The sequence below is a fragment of the Podarcis tiliguerta genome (genome assembly GCF_965153285.1).
Source record: "Podarcis tiliguerta genome assembly, chromosome: 3".
In the NCBI taxonomy this organism is placed as follows: Eukaryota; Metazoa; Chordata; class Lepidosauria; order Squamata; family Lacertidae; genus Podarcis; species Podarcis tiliguerta.
In genome coordinates this window covers 25185579-25204973 of record NC_139536.1, presented here as the reverse complement: position 1 = coordinate 25204973, position 19395 = coordinate 25185579, and the positions used below count along the sequence as shown (strand labels likewise).

The window sequence follows — 19395 nt, the reverse complement described above, 5'->3', positions numbered from 1 at the left end:
ACCTTACTCCCAAGTAAGTGGATATATAATTCTAGCCATACAAACTATGGTTCCTATTATTTCCCCTTTCTTCTGCCTTCCCCGAGAACTCCCATATACTATCACTTTAACAACTATTTTATATGGTGTCAGACTATTGGTGAATCTGGTTCAGTACTATCTACTTTGGCAGCAGCTCTCCAAGGTTTCAGGTACAAGCTTTTCCAGGTCCTACCTGAAGACACCAAGGACTGAATCAGAGATCTTCTGTATGCTAGACAGATGTTGGACCACTGAGCTACAGTCCTGCCCTTCTGAGGGTAGCAAGGCAACACCCCAAGCCATGATTTATTGGTTTGGGTTTCACATCAAACCATAGTATGCCCAAAGGGTGGAGTACAAAATAGTTTCAAACCATGCTTTCAGGTCCTAGTTTGATTGCTGCATTTGCGGACTTTTTCTTCCCTTTTTTATTTTTATTTTTATTAAAGGTAAAGGTACCCCTGCCCATACGGGCCAGTCTTTACAGACTCTAGGGTTGTGCGCCCATCTCACTCAAAGAGGCCAAGGGCCAGCGCTGTCCGAAGACACTTCCGGGTCACGTGGCCAGCATGACATCGCTGCTCTGGCAAGCCAGAGCCGCACACGGAAACGCCGTTTACCTTCCCGCTAGTAAGCAGTCCCTATTTATCTACTTGCACCCAGGGGTGCTTTCGAACTGCTAGGTTGGCAGGCGCTGGGACCGAACAGCGGGAGCGCACCCCGCCGCGGGGATTCGAACCGCCGACCTTTCGATCGGCAAGCCCTAGGCACTGAGGCTTTAACCCACAGCACCACCCGCGTCCCGCATTTGCGGCCTTATGGTGGAAGGGGCTCAAGAGCTTCTAAGTAGAGCACAGGCCTGGGAGGATGGGGATCTGTGGACTTCCAGATGTTTTTGGACTCCACAACTCTCTCAACATGCCCAGTGGTCAGGGAACTGTAGCCTAGGAACATCTGGAGGGCCACAGGTTCCCACACCAGACACACAAGGACAGCGTATCCCTGTATTTTTTCTCCAACTACCAAACAATGGGGCAGATAAAAGAGGAAGGCTGTTAACCTCAGGCTTGTATGTTTCCTAGAAGCATCTGGCTGGCAAGCATTGGAAACGGAATGTGCAATTAAACTGGGGCCTTTGGTCAGATACACAAGCCACTTGCGTCCATTGTAACCAGGCTCAGATTAGGCCAATAATCTTTTGAAGATTAAGGCTTTATTGTATGATTACATTTCTATCCCACCGTTTCCCCAAGGAACTCAAAGTGGTGCCCAGAATTATCCCCACTCCCCTTTTCATCCTCACAACACCCCTGTGAGGTGGGTTAGAAATGAGGGGGCAGTGGCTGACCCAAGGTCAACCGCCGGGTTTCACGGCTTAGTAGGAATTTGAACTCTGTTCTCTCTCAGCTCCTAGGCCACCACTCTAACCACTACACCACACTGTCTCCCAGGAGGTCTCTCATCCTGGCACTGAACAGACCCAAGACCTGTATTCATATCCTGTTGCTGTTTTTTAACAAATTTTAACAAGGCTGCTTTCATTGGGGAAACTCTTCATTGGGGACGTCGTCTCCTTTAAAGGCTCCTGACTGCCGCTTCCTTCTGCATTCGGAACCCAGAGCGGAAGGGAAAAGGTCACTGTCCCTTTAAGGGCGCCGCACGCCAGCCAACATTCCAAGCTTTCCCCGTCCCTCTTTAGCGCGTCACCAGCATTCCGGGAAGAGGTCGGCGTCGGCCCCTCTCCGTCCTTGACAACAGGGGCGGGCGGCGACTCGAAACAAGCAAACATTCGCGTCGCGGAACAGGAGGAAAGAGGATTCAGAGCGCCGTCTCCGCACCGTCGCTTGCGCCCGAGCGCTTTCTGAGCGCTACGGCAAGCGACGAGCCCCCTTGCCCATCCGCACACCTCAGAACTGGCAGGCCCGCCGCCGGGTGATGACTCACGAGGGGGCGTGGCTGCAAAGCCCTGTTTCCTTCTCTCGTGCTATGACTCATCGTTGACCGCGGAAGCCCCCCGCGCACGCGCAGCAGTGCCGTCTATTTATAAACCGGCCCAAGGAGGGTGAGTGATGTCATGCAGGCGGCAGTTGGGCAGCGACCGAGATTCGGTCTCGCCCCGCCTGTTGCATAGCGCCCTAGCGGTGTTTACTCTGCTGGGGACCGCAGGTTGCCTGGCAACCGCGCCAGGCCTCATGAGAGCGGCAGGGCTGTGGAGGGGGGGGACACCTCTTAAGCAAAGGCCGCTCAAGAGGGGGACGAAAAGAAATAGGCCCTTAAAACCCTTTAGGGTTTCTGCTCATGCCCAGGAACACTTCCCTCATGTTGTTGGTTTTATTTAGAGGGGTTTTTTTGTCCTGCTTTTCAGCCCATAAAAAGTCCCAGGGTGGCTTACATATGTCAATAATAAGACATCGTCATACGTATTATATAACACATATATAGCTAGGTGTATTCTCCATGACCACTTTAAAGTTTCTTTTTAAATAGTCCCAGGGAGGAATAGTAAAGCAGGTTCATATAGTTGGGTTGGGATGAGGCACTGCGTTCTAATTTATTGAAAGGCATGAAGCAAAGTTATTTATGCTGAGTCAAAGAGTTTCGCTTCTTTTTGCCTAAAGTACAGTGGAATGTTGGATTAATGTGTTTTTAGTATATTTTAGTATACTATGTTTCTAAAGAAATGTTAATATGAATGAATTTGGATATTATGTGTTAGGTTTATTTGTAATGGATGATTATGTGTGATTAAAAACCAATACAAAAATTAAAAAGTTCTGGGCCGATATCATACCTTTAAACATATTTGTGCTGTGACCACATTTAATTCTGGTTGCCTCACCTTCCAAAGGATAAGGTAGAATTGGAAAGGGTTCAGAGAAGGTTAATCAAAATAATCAAGGGAAAGGAGTGACTCTCTTAGCCATCATGGTGGTTATGATCAGCCTCCATGGTTAGAGACAGCAACGCTTCTGAATATTGCTGGAAACCACATGTTCGGATGCTGCTTTTGGGTTTTTTACAGGCAGTTGGATGGCCACTGAGAGAGCAGGATGCTGGACTAGTTGGGCCATTGGCCTGATCAAGCAGGTTCCTCTTATGTTCTTATGACTGATTTGCCTTGAATTAAGCCCTGGCAGCATTCTCTATGGGTGGAAAAACATGGTCATTGCGGCACACACTCAAAAGTTATAATAGGTTTGGTTGTACCACGTGATGAATGTTTAAGATGGAATCCCAGTTGAATATTAAAATTTATTATTTATTACAACATTTTAAATCAGTATACATCTGTAAAAAGACATGAGAAATGGACCTTTAGGAAGGCAGGAAATGAAATGAAAGCTGAGGAACATGGGACCTGGGGTCAGATGAAGATTAGGAAAGAGGGATGATGAAACTGCAGGAAAAGGGAAAGAGCAGTGGTTCTAGGAAAGGAAGAGTGGAAGAAAAGTTGATAGAGGAAAGAGCTAGGATGAATCTGATGAGAGTGAATCTTAGTTCCTTTACTATCTCCGTCAATCAGAAAAGCAGCTGTAAAATATAAGTGGCCGGTGGCTCAGACAGATGTGTGAAATTCAAGAGAGAAATGGAGCTATTAATAGATACTGAAGGCATGGACTATATAAATAAACAAATTCAATTTGTCTGTTATTTTTCACTGTCAGCTTCCCCAGTATTCTGTTCATGCTTAGCCTTCAAGCATTTTCAGCATTGTTTGGAGCCAATGGAATGGCTTGGTGCCTTGGTGGTGAGCCTTGCTGTTGATTTCACAAGGAGTATTTTTTGTGTATTTGATGTGCCACCTATAATGACTTGAGACAATTGAATCTGGGCAGCCTCGCCACGCCCTCAAGGAATGGATAGGACATGGGATTTGTATGTAAGTGTTTGGGATAGTGCAGGTCCGTTTGCGTAAAAGACAAGAAAGAAGTAATAATAAAGGTTCCTAGATTTACGTTTTTTATGGCTGTGCCCTGCTCTGTTGATGTCTTACAGCCTGTTAGATCCTTCAGTATGGGGTTGGTTAATCAATTGTGCAAAACATGGAGCTCTGATGTCTTACTTTTATTCCCAGGATAGACTATAAAAGTAACAAATTATTTCTAACCAGATTGAAAAGATTGATTTTTTTAAGAATAAGAAGTAGAGGGGGAAGTCCAATTGCTTTCTTTGGATGTGATTGTTAATTTTGCTTGATATATTGAGCTCTATAAATCTATGTTTGTCGCCATGTCTTTAAATAATACATATTAACCACAGATGAATTGAAAACTGCATCAGAACAGCAAGGCTTCTTGGTCAAGGGCTGTTCATTTTGCTTCTGACACTTTGTGGGGGCCTTTATTTGTCAATAAAAAATGCTAATGCTGTGTAAAAGGTAAAGGTACCCCTGCCCGTACGGGCCAGTCTTGACAGACTCTAGGGTTGTGCGCCCATCTCACTCAAAGAGGCCAAGGGCCAGCGCTGTCCAAAGACACTTCCGGGTCACGTGGCCAGCGTGACATCGCTGCTCTGGCGAGCCAGAGCTGCACACAGAAACGCCGTTTACCTTCCTGCTAGTAAGCGGTCCCTATTTATCTACTTGCACCCGAGAGTGCTTTCGAACTGCTAGATTGGCAGGTCCTGGGACCGAACAGCGGGAGCGCACCCCGCCACGGGGATTCGAACCGCCGACCTTTCGATCGGCAAGCCCTAGGCTCTGAGGCTTTAACCCACAGCGCCACCCGCGTCCCTAATGCTGTGTAATAACATGTAAAATAGGTATACAAGAGATTTGTAATTCAGTAATAATAAAAAGAGAAGTGCCCTATATTAAGGACATAGGATGAAATCCAGTGTGGTAGTTCCACTAATGGAATGGCTTTTGATCCAATAGAAGTGTCTGGTAACAGAAAAGGAGGTGATTCCATGGATTTCAGCTATCTACATCATCTGGAGGATCCCTCAACTGTCTGGAACAGGTTTTGTAGAGCGACTGCAGTGGGAAGGGGGAAATGGAGAAAATTGCCTTCCTGCTTAACATAAGTGAATGGCTCTGTTAGATCAAAAGTTGTTCTGTGAGTGGGACAGCACCTTGGATTTCATCCAACAGAGGCTGCTTTATACCCAGACAGACTGTTGATTCATGTAGGCAAAGAATTAAGGCTGCACTCCTTAACGTATGTCCTAGGGCGTGAGTACCATTGGACTTAATACTCAGTAAGAAATGCATAGAATTGCACTTGCAGTGTTACCAAATTAGTGATGAAGCCCCTACAAAGTGTGTGACACTCTTCAGCCCCTCTGATACTATGTAGCAAATCCCTCTTAAGACACCTGTTCAATCTTCATTCTTTTCTGTTGTCAAGAGCTGCAGTAGAGTTTGGTCCTCCATGAAGAAATAATGTTTTGGGTACATTTTCTTTTGGTTCCTTTATTTATGTTCCTGTGGGCAGGGGCTTGGAAGAGGAGAAGGAAAAGCTTCATTTTTGCACATGTAATATTCTGGGATTGCCAAGTCCTAGGAGCTATTATGTTGATGTAATTGCCTCTTTCCTGTTCCTGGCTACATAAATAGAATGGACATTTGGATCACCCGTGATTCTTCTAATTTTAGTCCCCATTTCTCAATTCTGTGACAAAAGACTGTGCTGATAAGATCTCTGAGAGTTTTCACGTGAGTCTCTCATTTCTTAGTTTCCAAGAGCAGAAAACTGGAGATCCACATGCTCATATCAGGAGCTTCAGTTGAACATTAACTTGAATCTTGCAGGCCAGCTCTTTTCCATTCCAGACAAAATGTGAGTCTACTGAAATCTACTGAGAATGTTTTTATTCCAGTAGCTTTTCACGTGACAGAAGGTGAAGGACAGTGCAACAGTGGCCGAAACCAAACTGCAACCACTCAGAATGTAGAAATCTTGGGGTCTTATTAGCAGTTTTCTTTTTTTAAAAAATCTGAATGTGTTGTTGTACTTTCACAAAATCATCCTTATCGATTTCACCTGTATGAGTTTTTCTCTAACTTTAAAAGGGCATGCATTTGTTTCTGCACTGGAGCTGTTAAAAAGAAGAAAAGGAAACACTGCTAAAATTGATGCTTCACCACAGTCTAAGCAGCGAAAAAAGGAAGAATTGAATTGGTAAAATTAACAAGGCTTCCCGATTTTCCCAAAGGGAAATGGGAGGGGCTGACCATCAGTACAGAAAGGCATTAATGTAACCAGCCATGTCATGATGGGACTATATCCAAGTACACTCATAGGGCAGCATGGGCAAACATCCAGTGTAGGCAATGAGGGCAGGGGAGGACAATGGCTTCTGCAGTAGCTGGAGGAGTGTCATGACCTTTAGAGAGGAAAGCTGAAGTTTTTAAAGGCCACATGAACTGAAGTGAGGAAAGATTCCCCAATGATCATCAAAGTACTTCAAAATGTACATGTGATTTCAGTTTAAACTACAGTACTGCCTCTTTAACTCATTGCAACTTCACCTAAGGGCCAGACAATGGCTGCTATTGAATCTGACTGGGTGGGAATATAAGGGTTTAGTTGAGCTTTGCACTTTGGCAGAGGAGTGCTGGCAATCCTTCTGAGTTCTCCCAAGTCCTACAGAACTCTACGCTAGCCTGCTTATTCAGAAAGCTTCTGTATTGGATTCCTGCTCCTTGTTTCATAAGCATCCAGCTACCTGCTGCCAGTCACCCTGTGCTCCAGGCTGTTTCCTTTGAGCATTAAGTAGGCTCATGTAGGATTACAGTTTATAATATCTACTTCAACATAAGCCCCATTGACTTCAATGGGACTTACTCTGGTGTGTGTGAATAGAATTGCACTTTAAATTTGCATAAGCCACAGCACAAATGCATCAGGAAATGATCACGTATCATTGAAGGCAATGCTGTAAAACGGATGGGGAACCTGTCACCCTCCAGATATTGCTGGACCACAATTCCCACCATCCCTGATCATTGGACATACTGACCGGGCTGGTGGGAGTTGAAGTCTAATATCTGGAGAGCCACAGGTTCACCACCTTGCTATAAAACACTGTATGCACTAGTTTGCCTCTCTTTTACCTACTGCTAATCTTAGTGCATTTGTTTTACAGTCCATGCTTCTTCCGCTAAACTCTTATATTAAGTTTTACTTTTTAAAAACAAAAAACCAAAACAGTTTCCATTGCTCGATACACATGCACATTTGGTAAGGCTTGCCCAATAGGCAATATGACAAGATATTAGGATGTGTTCAGGATTGTACATGGTGACTTCTTCTGCACAAGAAATTTTGCAAGCGTAGCGATACCTATCTTAAAACGGTTTACAATTAAAGAACATGGGACCAGCCCTAATAATAGAGGAGATGCTGGACAATGGCCAAAAGTCAAAGATATTTAAGAGTTTTGTGTGGAACAATTGTGCATAAATGTACGAACTCTCACATGCTGGGAAACTGAGTTGTAACTAGGCACATATCACTGGATGTAGTGTGCGGTGTACATTCTCATTCTGTACTTGGTGTAAGATGAAGTGAAAAACACCCATCTGGACAAGCCCTTTGGATCTGATGTTAATGGGCTGGTTAAAGTCAGCCCCAGGCAAGAACAAGCCAGCAACAGGTTAATACAGGCTGGCCTTTGAGAGAGTGGAGAAACTAGACTTTAAGAGGGGGTGGGTGGGTTTGATGTCTCCTGGTCATTCTGGTTCACAGTCTTAAGGTTCTGCTTGCATCTATTGCTGAACTCAAATCTTTACACCAGGGAAGAAGATTCTGTGGTCTTCTGGATGATTCAGGATTCCACCCCCAGTCTACCCTAGTCAACATGGCCAATGCTCAGGGATGATGGGAACTGTAGTCCAACAATATCTGGAAAGCCACAGGTTTTCCATCTCTGCTTCAGATTTAGGAAGTGGCTATCAGCTTTTCCATCAACCATCAGTGAGAAGAATGCAAATCATTTTAAGAAAGGTTTTATGAGTGTTTGGGAATGCAGACCATTAATATTTTTAGGGACACATAGTGTGCACTGCAGTAATGTGCTAAAGGCTCTGTGGGTTGGATCCAAAGATAAGTGCATGGAAAGAAAGTTTCCCAGTTCCTCCTGCTATTACCTGCACCCCTTGAAAAACCCCTGGAAAGGATCTCTATGAAATGGGTGGAGGTGAGGGAAGTGTAGAAAATTATGAAGAGGCTTTCTGATTTTGATAACCCCCCCTCCCATTCCTCAGTAGTCCTCTGTGCTACAAACTTCAACATATTATAAAATCCAAGGCTATGACTTGAATTTTAAGTTGATTGAATTTGGCTTGTGTTTATTACATTGCACCCATCAGGTTACCCCCTGTGAACCATACACAAAAAAGCATGGTTACTCATTTTTTGCCACTATTAGTCAGCTTCCAACAAATCTTCTCTAATTTTGCCCCTTCCAAAGAAACATTCATGTCTCTTTTACAGAAAAGAAGAAAGCCTTTATATATAGCCCAAGATGATTGGTAGAAACAATGTTTTCCACACTTAGAACTTTCCCTCCAATCATGACCACGAATCCATGTGACTCGTGGTACAAGAGAGATGCTGAGGTCATCAAATTGTCTGTCTTTTGAGCATGACTCTTGACATGTTGACTTCTGAAGTTTCCTGCTTCTGTAGGTAGGGGAACACAAAGAACAGTGTGTGACATAGCGAAAAGAAGCGGTGACTAAGCATTTGTGCAAAAAGAAACACTCCATTATTTTTGTTCTGCTCCCTCTTGGTTATCAACAACCGAAACTATAATTAACAAGCATTAACACTGGACCCTTTATGGGAACTTGCTAAAAATAGTGAGTCATAGAAAATACTCTCTTTTCTCTGTAAATTGCATGCATCATATGAATTTTGTATTTTTGTCTGCTCGGGCTATGAATACATATTCCAAGTAAATGTGGAGCAAACATACTGGAATGATGCTTTGCATAATATGATGTGGCTTACTGGGGAAGCACCAGCAGCTGTGTGGGTTCATTGGAGAAGATGGAAGCTAAATAGACCATTTGGTATTGCATTTATCATTGCATTATTGACTGACCACCAAAGAGGTATTAGCTGAACACTGGCTTGCTTCTTCAACAGAGAGAGCTGCCAGCTGTGGAGCAAAAGGTCATAGAATCATAGACTTGTAGAGTTGGTCTTAAGCCCTGTTGCGAAGAAAGTGAGACACTGCAAGTCAGAATACACAGTGCTGAGCTAGGTAGACCAATGACATGTCTAAGTACAGGGCAGCTTCATATGTGTGCCCATATGTACATCTTTTTTGGAAGATACCATTAGGCAACTACATATTAGCAATGAAAACAGAAACCTGATACACTGAATGTTAATTACAAAATGTAATTTCTATAGCAGAACATAAGAAGGGCTTTCCCAGCAAAGTTGTCCTTAAAAGGGTTTATCATCCTATTGAAACAGCAGAGGTTGCCTTGTCCTCCGTGAATTTGTTGAACCCTTTAAAGCCATCCAAGTTGGTCTTGTGACAGCAAATCCTGTAGTTTTAACTATGTTGTGTAAAGAAGTACTGTACTTCCTTGGTCCTTCCTCCATCTCCCAATGTTCAGCTTAATGGGATAACTCCCAGTTGTATTATTATGGGAGATGGAGAAAACCTTCTTCCTACCAAATTTATCCATCTATATCCTCCCTTCCTTATTAGTCTTTTTTCTAAACTAAAAAGCCCCAAACACTATAACCATTATTCATAGGAGTGTTGCTCCAGCTCTTTCATCATTTTGGTTGCCAATTTCTGAACCTTTTCCAGCTCCTTTTGAGGTGAGGCAACCAAGTTTCCATGTAAAACAGAGCAAGTATTTGACCTTTATAAAATCTGACATGGCCTCTTGGCAATTCGCCCTTTCCTGACCAAGGCAAATAAAAGCTGGTTTTTAAGCATTCCCCCCATTTACAACTTCCTTTATGTTTTATATTTTTTGTGGGGGGGGGGGGGGGGGAGAAGGACACTTTATGACATGCCAGACAAGTTCTATTAAGATTTGGACTCACGTACTCATGGACTTACGTTCTCAGGAAGTATATAATCAGTTTCCTAGGAATCAGCATAATAGAATTGTAGAGTTGGAAGGGAATCCCAAGAGTCATCTATTCCGACCCCTTGTGTTGCAGGAATCTCGGCCAAAACATCCGCAACAGATGGCTATTCAACGTCTGCTTAAAAACCTCCAATGAAGGAGAGTGCAGAACCTCCCGAGGGAGTCTGTCCCACATAAATTCCCTGGCTTAGTAAAAGCATATATGATTTGCTGAACAGCCAGGGATGCAAATGACTGGTTCTACTGTGTTTGCTAATCTACTGAGTCAGACCACTGGTCCATCTAGCCCAGGAATGTCCACACTGGCTGGCAGCAGCTCTCCGGGCTTTCAGGCAGGGAATATTTTCCTGGGGAACCTTGGGTATAGGGTATCTGTGGATCCCTTGTCCTGTCCCTTCCTTTTCCACCTCAGATTTACCCCCTTCTCCTTCTTGGTCCCATCCCTTTAAAGAAAACAGCGAGAACCCTGAAAAACTCCCTATTGATGGTGGTGGGGAAGCCAATACAAACTTGAATTTCATGGGTTGCCTTAAAAAAAAAAAAAGAAATTGCAAACAGTATAAGTTTGACTTGTAACTTAGGGTGCAAGCCAAATCCTGGCAACAAGGCATGAATGGAGCCACCACCATATTTGGAGCTCTCTTGTTCCTGCTGTCTGGGGGCAGAAGGCTATTGAGGTTGGGCAGCCAACTTTCCCATGCAGCCTTTGGCTTAACAGCTTGACTTCCGCTCTCAGCTGAACATCACTGCTTGACACCAGCTGTCTCAACATTTTCTTCTAAGACCAGCATAAACAGGGTCTCGGGTAGAGGTCTTTCCCATCACCTATGCTTTAATCCTTTTATCTACAATTAGAGGTGTTGGGGGTTGAGCTTGTATCTTCTGCAGATAAAGCAAACTCCCCATATCCTATTTCATTTGCACCCATCTTTCCAAACAAATCTCCCTTCACAGAATGCCTGTCTCACCCCACTGGCATGGGATTTATCCGCAAACCTCCTCTTCCGATTTTTCCCCACGATAAAGGCAGCAGGTGGAGGGCAGGGATTCAGGAAAACATTCAGGCCTGCTTGATGACAACAGGTGTGTCTGTATAGTAAGGAGCCTAGATCCCCCTTGAGTAAGTAAACATGATTTCTTATCGTTCCATCTTGAAACAGCCATATCCTAATACTAATTACCATGATCTTAATAGATATATTAATTAGGGTTGCTGGACTCCACACAACCATCGTCCATGACCAGCAGCTGTGCCAGCTGGGGATGATGGGAATTGTAGTCCAAAATTTATGGAGGGCACCAGGTTAGCAAAGTCTGCATCAACAGGTGTAAGATATGCATGGCAATCTGTTAAATGCCTCTGTTGTTTCCTAAACATCTTGTGATAAGGGCTGTTTCCTGCCTAGGGATATAATATCTGGTGTTTCAAACAAGGCATAAGAAAATTTGAGAAATGCAGGGTGGTAATTTGATCCTTGCTGGAAACTCATTTACACCACCAGCCCATAAACAGGGTTTAACACCCTCCAGCTATTTGCTGTGGAAAGATGAGAAGGCCCATTAGGCCTAACAGGCTGTGTTTCATCCACCAGGCTGCCCTAAAGCCAGTGTTTGCCTGTAATATTTTGACCTGGATTGGGAGATAGCAAGTCAATCACTTTGTAAACTGAAAGCAGCACCGTGTTATTCCTGCTTTCCTAAACAAAAACCAATTCCCCTTTCTCACGCCACCCACACACCAGTGATTAACTTATTAATAAACCAGTGGAAGTGAAACCACTGGTTTCAACAAAGGCCTTTTATAACACCTTTCTGTCGCCCTTGTCCCACAATGCCCTGCTCTGCTGTAGGTAATCAGGCTCCAATCAGCCGGCAATGACTGGCAATAGAAACTCAGGAGTGACAGAAAACCACAGTTGCTTTGCAGGCTTCATGGGACAGGAATGCTAGCCCTAACTTTTAAGGCAGTTATATAGCACTGCCCCACAGGCAATAAGCTTTTACCAAGCCTTTACGAGGGGCTGAGCTTTTAGTGTAGCCAAGCCCTGCCCTGTGGAACTCCCTGCCGCTGTAAGCTTGGCAGTAATTGTCTCTGCTGGCTTTTTAGATGACTCCTGAAAGAACATTAGGAAGAACTTCCTGACAGTAAGAGCTGTTCGACAGTGGAATTTGCTGCCAAGGAGTGTGGTGGAGTCTCCTTTGGAGGTCTTTAAGCAGAGGCTTGACAACCATATGTCAGGAGTGCTCTGATGGTGTTTCCTGCTTGGCAGGGGGTTGGACTCGAAGGCCCTTGTGGTCTCTTCCAATTCTATGATTCTAGTGTTTTCTTTTCCCGGAGATATCTCTCAAGACAGCAGAAGGTTAGGATCAGAGTTTTCCTTCTCCTAGATGGGTTGTCTTCCCAGGTTGATGAGCCCCATCTGCCCCTCAAGTCCCTCTACAGCATGTGCAGAAAACGCCTTCTTTGACCACTGATTGTCTCATCCACCAGAGCCTATCTTCACATTCAGGGGAAGTCCGTCACTCACCGAGGGTTTGAGACCCGCTGGCTACCCACACTTGGTTTAGCCAGCCAGTCAAAGCCAGTCCCAGGGTGAAAGACCATATAAACTGAGTTTCATAAGGAAAACACTGCAGCATTGTTTGCAGTCCAGCTCTCTGGATTTTTACCTTGGTATTCTCTTCCCCCTTCCCACTTCTGATAAATCCTACTTTATATTTTACTTGGGAATTAACTGGAAATGTTAATTCTTAGAAGCTCCTTGTTTTTCTGTGCCTAGCCTTTCTGTAAAAGGCTTAGCATGCCGTAAGCGGGGATGACAGTGCTTCATCTTGGAATTGCAAGTCATGTGCCTAATTGGAAATGATTTCAGTTTACTACACTGGAGAGTAATGCCGCGATGTCCTCACCAAAGGAGCACATGACTCTTGTGTAAGCCGGCTGTACCTGGGAGGAGGGAATTTGATAAGGCTCTCCGGGTGTGTATTGTTGTAAGCAGATTAATAGCTCTGGTCCAATAAAGGAGGTCTCTGCAGTGGCATCATCGCAGAGAGCCAGTGTGGAGTGATGGCTGCTGCCCGCTTCTCGGATCACGCTAGCCAATGAAAGATTCATGAGGAGATGGTGTTTTATAAGCCAATCTCTCATATTGCCGAAGAGTCAGAAGTGTGACGTGAGCCAATCGATATAACTCGCCCTCCCGAAAGGTGCTAATGGGAGCGTGTTTATGAGAGGAGAAATGCTCCACAACAGGCGTGGGAAATCTCTGGTTCAGAGACCAAAATCCAGCCTCCTTTACTCTCCTCAGGCCAAACTCTGAAAGTACTTACCTGGCTGCAATGTGTACTTGCAATACCTCTTCCTTGTCTGGATGAGGGATAGCTATTGTGGAGTGGCAGTTTTGTATTTTTGTGTTGCTGGGTTTTGCTTTTTCTTTTGTAACGTATACAGCTTTGGATGAGCATTTGCCCAGAAGAGGGTCCTAAAACCACTTTAACTAAATAAAAATCTTGTCTAAATAAAAAAAATATTGTTTGCCAGGGAGAAGGGGGAGGGGAGCAATTCCCTGAGTTGCGTTAGCAGTGGGATTTGGGGCTGGTTGATGGGAAAACGGGGGAAAATTTGCAGTATCATGCCACATCAACACATGGTTACAGTAACTGGACACAGCCTTCCTTTTTTGGGTGAGAAGAGCTCTTTCTCCTAGTCCAGAATGATTGGTAGGCGTCTGTCTATGTGTGTAAAACTGAAAGCGAGAGAGCAGCTGTTTGCAAAGGATAGCTCAGCACCCTGTGAAGAGCAGTGCTGTTGAGATCTCAGCTAAAACATCTTGATTTCCCAGAGATACCTACCTATACATACAGGTAATCTTGTGTTAGAGGCCTGCACCTTGACCTAGCAACACCTTCGCCAAGAAGACGGCCTGAAGGTTTTTCTTTCAGATTGCAAAGTGAGGGCAGGAAAACCTTTCCAGCCTGAAAGCCACATTGCTTTCTGGGTAGGCACGCCAACTCCATGGGGCCGAGGCATCTACAGCCCCCCCCCAAGTCTGCTGGGGTGGGGCTCAGCCTCTCCCCAATCTTTTTTTTTAAAAAAATATTTTATTGACTATTTTCACATAACAAATTATTCCAACAATTGTATTTTTCCCCTCCCTCCACATACCCCCATGACTTCCCTCAGTTCCTCTTTCTGATTTATTAACACACATTGTTCTCTGCATATTATAAAAATCTCAGTTATCTATGTATTATGTTAACAAATAAATTTGTGTATGTTTATTCAAAACCTGCCAAGGAGTCCAACTCATTTTGTTGTTTCTTTAAATACTTTGTAAAAGGTTCCCATTCTTCTTTAAAGTCACAGTTGTCCTTATCACGTAGTTTATGCATCAGTTTTGCCAGATCTGCATAGTCCATCAATTTCTCTTGCCACTGTTCTTTTGTCGGGGTTTCCTCATTCTTCCATCCTTGTGCTATTAAGACTCTTGCCGCCGTTGTCACATACATAAATATGTTCTTCATTTTCCTTGGCAGGTCTTTTCCTACAATCCCTAACAAAAATGCTTCAGGCTTTTTTACAAATGTTAATTTGAAAATTTTCTTCAACTCATTATATATCATTTCCCCCCAAAAATTAAGCCTCCCCCCCCCCAATATTGAAGGGGCAGAGGAGGCCTGGCGGGATGTTGTCCCGGAGTGCACAGCATCTCATGCAGACCAGCACACCTGGCAGGTGAATGTAGCATAAGGAGGAGACCTGGTTGGTCTATCCCAATGTGACAGTTGTCACGCACAGTGCACATGATGTCATGTACATGCACATGACATCTACCACCATCACCCCAAATGTCGGACGCAACTCGGCGTCTGTGTTTCTGGGCAACCGTCCAAAGGTCACCTGTTGGCAAGGCCAGAGTGAAGTAAGGCTAGGCTGAGAAGCAGTGACTGGCCCAAAGTCACCCCAAAGTCTTGGGGTCAATTGCCAGATACCAGGCTTCATGGCTTTAAAGTGAACCAGTAATAGTTACAGATTTGTGGTTGGATCTCTTGCCATATTTAGTGGTAAACGCAGTGGGGGTGGGGGTGGATCTCAGTTGGAATCTAGCTGCTGAGAGGTCGGCCAACTTCCCAGCAAAACCTCCCCTGTGGAGCTGCTATTTGCCCCACAAGTGAATATTTCCCCTTACAAGGCAAATAGCAACTTGGGAGGTGGCGGGGAGATGCAGTGGAAAAATAACGTGAGTGAAAGGATTAATTGCCCCTCCCTGATTGGATTTGTGGGTCTTCAGTAATCAGGTTGCAGTCTTGTGTGCATTTACCTGGAAGTCTCATTAAACTCAATGGGACTTACTTCTGTGATGAGGCTGCATTTTAATGTTTCAGTGTTTTAATGTTGTATTTTAATCTTGTTTTTAAGTTGTATTCATTCAACTTGTTTTTATTATTGCTTGTTAGCCGCCCTGAGCCCGGCCTTGGCTGGGGAGGGCGGGGTATAAATTATTATTATTATTATTATTATTATTATTATTATTATTATTATTATGAGTTGGTATGGTTAGGAGTCAGATATTCTTGTAGTCACATCCATATAATACATGCTTGGAAAATGTCAGTTACCCATCACAGGCTGTGCAACCCACTCTACCTTTAAAGCACATTCCCTACCCCAAAGAATTATAAAAGGATGTCACATAGAGGAGGGAGAAAGGTTGTTTTCTGCTGCTCCAGAGAAGCGGACACGGAGCAATGGATCCAAACTACAAGAAAGAAGATTCCACCTAAACATTAGGAAGAACTTCCTGACAGTAAGAGCTGTTCGACAGTGGAATTTGCTGCCAAGGAGTGTGGTGGAGTCTCCTTCTTTGGAGGTCTAAGCAGAGGCTTGACAACCATATGTCAGGAGTGCTCTGATGGTGTTTCCTGCTTGGCAGGGGGTTGGACTCGATGGCCCTTGTGGTCTCTTCCAACTCTATGATTCTATGATTCTATGAATTCTGGGCCCTGTAGTTCGTTAAGGGTTGCTGGAAACTGTAACTCTGTGAGGGGGAAACTACATAGCCCAGAATTCTTTTGAGGGCAAGAATGCAGTTTGAATGCCCTTTACAGGTACAGTGTCGCAATAGAGCTACAGTTCCCAGTAGCCTTTAAAAACTATAGTTCCCGGAATTCTTTTGGGGAGGGGAGCCTTTTGCTCAGATTGCAAGGGCTTTTTGTCCTTGGCCATTCTGGAAAGGGTGATCCGCTGAGAGCAATCTGTACATTGAGTCCGCTTGAGGTTTGCATAAGGAAACGAATTAATATTTGTATGGTCCTGTTCCTGCTGGTGATTTTACATTTACAGTTGGCAAGCACCGAGCAAAGGGAAGCAGCCTTCTTTTCCTTTTGCTTGAGATCGAAAGCAGCATTCCTAGTTCTGGTAACAGGAGCTCGTAATTGCTGCGGCCTCCCCACTTTGCACAATGACACAGCGCTTGATCACCCCTCTGCGCTGCCCATCAGTCTTGTTTTCGCTTATGATTTCTTGTAAGGCTTAAAGGGCCATAAAACATTCTTATCTGCCTTTGTGGCAGCACTGGCTGAAGTGTTCTCCGAGATAACCGCTCTCTGAGACGGAGTGAGGGAGGAACCTGTTTAGATTGCAAAACCATCTCTCCGCATCTGGAGAAACAGAAACTCATGCAGTATAAAGCAGGCCTCTGGAGCTCTGATTGGTTATATGCAGGAAGGTTTGAATGAAATGCCACCTGTACTCTGTGGCCTGCAAGAGGGCAGGGCCCACAGAAGGGATGGGGACGTGGCTCAGCAGTAAAACACGTGATTTACATGCAAAAAGTCTTGGGGTCAATTGCCACATGCCAGGTTTCTAATTAAAGGTACCAGGTATCAGAAGATGGGGAAGATAGAATCATAGAGTTGGAAGAGACCACAAGGGCCATCGAATCCAACCCCCTGCCAAGCAGGAAACACCATCAGAGCACTCCTGACATATGGTTGTCAAGCCTCTGCTTAAAGACCTCCAAAGAAGGAGACTCCACCACACTCCTTGGCAGCAAATTCCACTGTCGAACAGCTCTTACTGTCAGGAAGTTCTTCCTAATGTTTAGGTGGAATCTTCTTTCTTGTAGTTTGGAGCCATTGCTCCGTGTCCGCTTCTCTGGAGCAGCAGAAAACAACCTTTCTCCCTCCTCTATGTGACATCCTTTTATACATTTGAACATGGCTATAGATCTCCCTATATGCAAGGGAGCTGATCTGCCACAAATAATTCTGGGCACTGTCGTTTACCCTCAAGAGTCACAATTCCCAGCAACACTTAACAGACAGCAGTGCCCAGAATTCTGGGAAGGAGAGCATGCACTTTGAAAGTGCATTAAAAGTATAGTGTTTGTACACAGCCCAGGGGAGGGGGGATCATTGTTTAGCTCAAGGTTTGCATTATGGGAAACCTTTCAGTAAGGGGTACATGCCAGCAGTAGGCAGGGGCTGAAGTGTGCAGAGGAGCAGGTTCAACTCTTGACTTTGAACAGTAACAGTTTGAGGTTTCTGCATACAGACATACAGCCCACGCATCTCTCCGTCTCCTATGCAGGCAAGCAAGAGGGATTATCGCAGTTCAAGGACACGTTCCAGTCTGGTAAAAGCCATCCAGGAGGGTGGAGAGCCGGGCCATTGAGAGGAGGAGTTTGTGAAGGGCCTGATAGAGAGGTGTGGAAGGGCTGTAGGAGTTGGGAACAGGTCAGCAATAACTCACAAGGGGTCAGGGAAGTTAACTACAGTGGTACCTCGGGTTAAGTACTTAATTCGTTCCGGAGGTCCGTTCTTAACCTGAAACTGTTCTTAACCTGAAGCACCACTTTAGCTAATGGGGCCTCCTGCTGCCACCACAGCACCAGAGCACGATTTCTGTTCTCATTCTGAAGCAAAGTTCTTAACCCGAGGTAATATTTTTGGGTTAGCGGAGTCTGTAACCTGAAGCGTATGTAACCTGAAGCGTATGTAACCCGAGGTACCACTGTATTCAGAGAAACCAAAGCAGCTCAGGCCTAGTGAGCACAGCACGTCTTCCCAGTGGATCTTGACAAAATGAGGTGGTTGCAAGGACTAAGACTCCCCACGCCCCCAGGTCCTTCCTAAGCAACCTGAGACTTCTTTGCCTTGTCTGCCTCTGCTCCGTCCTCTTCATACTTCTGTGGGTTCTGGGAGACCAGAGGGAGGGGAGCTGCTCACAGCAGGAGGGAGAGACTCCCTGGCTTCTCAAGGAGCCCACCTCATCTCTGCCTCTTGACCTTCTCTCCAGCCTCTGATTCTGGACTGCCCTCTGCCACAGCCTCTTTCTGCTCACTAAACTCTGTTGCCTCTCCAGCTTCTGACATCTCCTTCTCCTAGTCTGCTCCTTCTTCTCCCTATGACTGCTCGCCATCATCCCACCACCAATCCCCAGGCTCTGAGCCTCCTTCCCTAGGGGGTTCCCCGGCTGATACCTCCCTCCATTCCTCAGCATCTAGCCAGTCCATGACACTAAGGTCCCCAACCTCGGAGATGTGCAATACAGGATGAAATGGATAGTCAGTCTGGTTTTGTGTGAGTTTGTCATGTTCTTAAAGAAAGAAGATGGGATTGTTTTGGTTTTTATCATTTTGTATTGCTTTATTTTTTTTAAGAAATAAATAAATAGTGATGCAGTGCACAGGAATGGGTATTGAAGCCTTTCGAAATTCAGGCAGAATAAAAAAGTTGTATGTCCCTGCCTGAAATCCTTCATTAAAAGGGAAGATGTTCCAGAGTTGGGGTGCCACCACCAAAAAGGCTCTGCACCACATCCTCCTCTGCTATGCTTCTACTGGTGGCATCAGGTGGAGCAAGGCATCTAATCATGAATGTAAAGGACAGGCAGGTTCATGTCGCCTTTTCCCCTACCTGCTGTCTAACAAACTAGTGAAAGCATGATTTATCACGCCAACAATCCTACTCTGAGGGCTGACATGCAGAAGGTGTGCCTCAAATTAAAATGAAAGATACTTGGATCATGCAACGAAACTGATATGGAGGTGTATCTGGGCTGCACTCTGAACTAAGTGTTTCCTCAAGGGTAGCAGCCTATTGCCCAGATACACCTTTCTGCAATCCAAGGGGAAGCGGATGAAAGTTTGATGCATAAGCAGGAAGTATAAAACAAATCTCAGGAGGGAAGAAAAACATACAAGCTCTCTTGAGGTTTGGGTACTGGTTGTTGACTTACCAGGTGCATCTAAATCCATCTGATATTAACTAGAGAACCAACAACATAACAGTTCATAGTCAATTTT

General features: G+C 44.8%; 1 protein-coding gene across 1 annotated transcript in view; it reads left to right on the top strand.

The window, feature by feature from the left end:
* Positions 1-1555: 1555 nt before the first annotated feature.
* PACC1 (proton activated chloride channel 1) overlaps positions 1556-19395 on the top strand; it is a 63278-nt gene continuing 45438 nt past the window's right edge. The window contains exon 1 of the mRNA XM_083433143.1: positions 1556-2083. The gene's annotated coding sequence lies outside the window, so the exon portion shown is untranslated. The remainder of the gene's footprint in view (positions 2084-19395) is intronic.